Source organism: Magnolia sinica, chromosome 7, assembly GCF_029962835.1.
Source record: "Magnolia sinica isolate HGM2019 chromosome 7, MsV1, whole genome shotgun sequence".
Taxonomy (NCBI): Eukaryota; Viridiplantae; Streptophyta; class Magnoliopsida; order Magnoliales; family Magnoliaceae; genus Magnolia; species Magnolia sinica.
Window position 1 is genome coordinate 48443914 of NC_080579.1, and position 5182 is coordinate 48449095.

At 38.9% G+C, this 5182-nt stretch overlaps 1 long non-coding RNA gene and 1 pseudogene across 1 annotated transcript; one reads left to right on the forward strand and one right to left on the reverse strand.

Annotated features, from left to right (window-relative positions):
• Positions 1–1831: 1831 nt before the first annotated feature.
• On the forward strand, positions 1832–2483 carry LOC131252058 (uncharacterized). The gene is made up of 3 exons (XR_009174131.1): positions 1832–1921; positions 2011–2062; positions 2254–2483. It is a non-coding gene; the product is annotated as an uncharacterized LOC131252058 (long non-coding RNA).
• Positions 2484–3031: 548 nt separating this feature from the next.
• Positions 3032–4932, reverse strand: LOC131250626 (DNA-directed RNA polymerase V subunit 1-like; annotated as a pseudogene).
• Between the last annotated feature and the right edge of the window lie 250 nt (positions 4933–5182).

Consider the following 5182-nt stretch of genomic DNA (forward strand, 5'->3'; position numbering starts at 1 on the left):
TTTATAACGTGATTCTCAACTTATTGGACTGTCTGGATACTCAAAAGAGGTAAGCCTGTACAATATGTACTTGTAAGCTTTTACTTGCCGTAAAATGCCTGTTCTGGTCATACTATAGTCAGTTAAAATGCCCGTTGTGGTTATTTCATAATCTCAAATGTGACTTCAACCAACATGAGTCTCCTTTCTTTTTGGCAGGGCCTTACCGTCTTTGCTATTGGTGTTGGACTCAGTACATTTGACAAAGCATCTGTAGGACCATGTTGTTTCAATCTTTTTCTTTAGAACTTCAACTGATGAATCTTAAATTGACTGCTTTGTTATTGATCAAAAAACTGTGGTTTGATATGCATTGTGTAAAGCATTTTCTTCATTGACGCCCTTCCCCTAAATGCCAGAAACATTTTCCAAGTCTGAAAGCTCAAAAGTGAGAAACTCATATCAATCTCTCCTCATTATTGTAATATCAAAAGCTTGTAGGCAAGTAGTTTATCCGTTGGATTTTCCATGGCACTGAACTATTTCCGTATTTGATCAAGAGATAGTTTCCTATTGGCAACTGATTCATAACAGAGTTTTGACTGCAATTATTTTTAGGCTGAAGCATGGGTGAATAATATGATTGGATCAACTACAGATGAATCAGTAGAAGTTGAATTTGAGGGCTGTCCTTCCAGGTTTCTTTGATTGCGAATCTTGCATGTCTGCATATTTCTCACCGTATCCACGCCACATTCTTGTAAATCGTAGCGCCCTTTACATACCGCCACCAAGGCCAAGCTGGCACTCTTGTGGAACATCCAAGTTGTCCATAGGATGGGTCCACCATCAGATGGACCACGACACATAAATTTCCAGAAGAACATGGTAAAGCTTGGTAGCTGTTTATTTGTTTTGTACATTGATACCCACATGTTGAGTTGACCAGGGCCTGATACTTGGAGATGTATGCTGCCACTCTGGAAGTTATATTTCTATCATCATTTCTAGATCTAGGGGAGTCTCTGGATTTGTATCAGCTTAGTTGATTTTATATTCCCTGTTTGCTTCTTTTCTTGGGTCTACTTCCTTTGCCAACTCCCTCGGACTGTTGTTTGTTGAAATTTTTTCAGAAGTTTGGACATTCTTCCTTCATTTGGGTGTTAATATTTTATTAACTGTAATTTCAGTCCCATTGAGGATGCTGATTAACTTATTATTTGCAGAACCGGGATGGTGTGGCAGTGCAACTGGAGAGAAGGTTAGTATGTTGCTTCCAACGTTTGTCGAACTGTTGTTGAATTTCAAAATGTTGGAGCTTGGTGCACTTCCAAATGATTGCATTGGTAGTTGGCTCCTGCAGTAACATCAACTCAGTAACTGTTTTCCATAGAAGAAAGTTGTATAAGACTTCCAGCAATAGAAAAATTCCTAGTAAGTATTTAAATGAGCTAATAGCACAGCACAATAGGTAAGAGGGAGAGAATAGAAAACAAAATGATATTAAACTGTCTCCTACATCAGGTCTTGTCCTAAAGCCTTGTAGATATGTGCTTGACAAGAATTTCAAAAGATTTTGTCGTTGCTATATAGGCAGCAACAAAAACTCTTTAAAGATTTTTTAAAATCAACTGGTACATCTTAGATTTGCAGCTGGTACATCAGTTGGTCGTTTATGATTCTTTTTTTCTTTTTTTTCTTTTTTTTTTCATCTAGATAGTCCTCTATGCTTGGTCCTTTGGTCGGACTACAGGTTTTCTTCTTGCATAAAAATCTTCATTGTTATGAAGTGCCACATTATCATAGCTCGTCCATGATGGGTGTTGTCATTTCTGGTCATTTCTTCCTTCATTGCTCGTCCATGATGGGTGTTGTCACAGGCCGTGTTGAACAAGGGACTATTAAAGTTGGAGAAGATGTGGAGATTTTAGGTTTAATGCAGGTTTGGGCCAAAATTCCATTTCTCAAATTATTTCACCATTTTAAAGCAGGTCTGCTGATTTTCTTGCACCTCTGTTTGGTTGTTTTCAGGTTAGACAAGTACAGGCAACTTGTACTGCGAAGGAACTACGTGAAATTCCTTGTAGTTTTCACTTGTCCTTTGCATTGTGACAAAAAAATCAGTTTGTTTGACTATCAAGTAGGCCACATGTACAAAAAAAAGAGGATGGTGTAGAGAGAGCTTGCAAGTTTTTTAAGATTGTCTATTTGTTTTCTTACATGTGTCCTAATGATTAAACAACCTGATTTTTTGGCCAAATTATCTGCTGCCAGGTAGTTCCCACCTGATACATGATTCGGATGTCTAATTAACATGGGAAGGTGGCACTTGTCAATGCACGTGGAGGGGCATGCTCGTGGAGCTACATATCTCTTTGGAGAAATGCAACAAGAAAGGGTTAAAGAGGATGAATATGGAAAATAAGACATGTCAGGTAATCTATTTATGATTCTTGCTGTTTGATTATGGACTGTTATGGTCTATCCTCATGGTGGCCTGTCAGAAGGTTGGTGTAGGTTCCTAGTTCAAAAACCTAAAACTTTGGACTTGATGTTCAACAGGTCATGTTTTATACCCACTCTACCCATCCATTGCACTAGCTAATGTTAGGACATGAACCACTCCGTTGCTGTTTGATTTTTTTTGCTCCACGGTTATGTATATCTGAGGTTTGAGTGCTTTTTTTTTTTTGTTAGCTTGTTAGTACACCCAACTGTCAGTTCAGAATTCAGAATCGACTCTGCAATGGATTCCAATTCAACTAAATCAGGAAAATGTTTATAGCCTTTTATAACTCCAAAAACACCCTAATGAATTAAAAAAGAAGAAGAAAAAGCAACTAATGCTCTGAGGCATGAAGGCTTGTTTGCTTTCCAAGGATTGGGCCTTAGGCAGGATCAGTAGGCGAAAAAGGGTTTGTTAGTGCAACCGACCCCAAATAGCTGGGAGAAGGCTATGATGATGATGAGGATATTAGATGTTTGAGTCTGATTCAGAATGTTATGTTCATTTCTATATTTGCCACAAGCATCAGATGTTCTTTTAGCATGCCTTTTGCAACCATTTTTATAGATGTTGACAGTCACTGAACTGACTGACCAAAAGCACATGAAATTCCGAGCAGTTTTTGAATTTGTTGAACACCATATGGTGTAGATCTCCTCGTGTCAATTAAGTGCATCACAGGTAGGCATGAATCCATGGCTACCCTCCAAGCATCACCGTTTTTTTGGCTGCATCTTTCTCAATGACCACCTCAACAGCTACCTCACCCTTCTGCAACTTCCCATCATTTCTCACCCAAGTTGTCGAATCTGAACCAATCCAAATAATGTTGGCCATATGCACTCGAGGGTCACCATTAACCAGAGTCCCCAACAAAATTGGGCAGATAGCTTCAGCCATGATCTGCAAAATTTTCTCAATCGTATTACCCCGCTCACCTTGCGGACCACCATTTCCATCTTTGTAGAAGAACTGCAGGCATGGCTGCTGAGACCACTTCTCATCACATTGTTGCTGAAGTGTGCAACTTTCGCAGGAAGAAAAATAAATCTTCTTAAAAAAAGGTGAAAGAGCGTGCTTCTTTCTCCCAAAGCAATTTATAACCTCTTGACAAGAGTGCAGGATCTCATCCATGCTCCGGTCAGGTCCTTTCAAGTGCATCTTATCAAGGTGAATGTGGCCAACAAGGCCTGTATCCGCTTCTGAACTTTCAGGCATTTGTTGATGCCTTTGGTATTCAATGGAGAAGTCAAAAGCAACATCCTTTAAAGTGACTTTTTTTAAACGATTCTGAACTAAATATGCTGCATTCTCCTTGCAATGCATTTTCCCGCAGAAGCACTCATTCAAATATAGAATAACTCTCCGATCAATAATATCATTCTTGAAGTTAACTTTGCACAAAAGTATTTCCTTCATCGATTCCCATGAAGAGTTGTTGCTCTGAGAAGAATCAAGAACTGCTTTATATGCAGGATTTGATACTGTAGTAGCGGCTAATACACCAACCGGTTCACCAGCAAGAGAACTTCCAGGACTATTTTCATCCACCTGTCCATACTCAAATTGAATTATAGAATTGCTGCAGAGGTTTCTCACTGTCCCATCATAACAGATAACGACATCTCTAAGTGTGGCCATTAGATTTTTAAACAAAGTTCCTGGTTCAGTAAGTCCTCTGGAAGAACGGTCAACACTTCCCTGGATGATATGGAATGGACCAACTCTTCATAGGGGGTCAGACCTTGAAAAAAGGAGCTCTTAACTAACCCAAATGCCTCAGAAGGATAGTCAACACCATTAACAGAATACTTATTTTGGAAGTGGAAACTCATATCCTCAACCAAACGCCTTGAATAAAACTTCCCTCGGTCATAAAGTTGAAGCCCCAAAAAGCCAAGTTGTTGAACAACCTTACTGATAGCTGAATCATTTTTAGAATCTATCAAATTACCCAAAGCAGATAACTTTAGAATATGAGTCACGATAGGTAGTTTTACAATTTTCAGGTAGCTTTCCACTTGCAACTCTACAAGTTCATTGTAATTTGATCTCAAGTGAAGCAGCAAAGGTGATATGTCCTGAATCTTCTTCTTTATATCTTCAGTAATAGCCTTGGGAATGTCAAAATCATTCAAGCCAACACTATATCCTTCTAAAAAGAGAATCTCCATCAGCAATGGCTGCAACCTATTAAAGAACTTAATAGCCTCTTCTGTTCCCTTCTTGTCAAGAACAGAAGTAACAATCTCTGTGAATGATGACTACAGTAAATCTCTATTGAAATCAATCCTCACCATTTCACTTTTACTGATCAAATGCCTCTCCCCAAAGCAGTCAAAAAACGCAGGTAAAGCACTATGTACTATTTGCAAAACAGTCCACAGAGGATCTGTACGGTGAGCCTTAAGCCGAGCAGGTTCTGGTAAAACTTGTGAAACACACATAGCCAATTGTTGCGCAATTGCTTTGTTCAAGAAAAAAGTCCTAAACATGAGTTTAAGTGACAATAAAGAATCATGCACCAGTGTTCACTCCCCAAGTATAGGGTTGTGATGTAGTAATAAACTCGGTAAGACCGAGGTCGAATCCATAGGGACTGATACCTGTACGTTATCTAAAACCAAGTAGAACTAGAACTAGTCTAAGATGCGATCTAAAACAAATAGAATTTAGGAAATAATTGCGGAATAATTA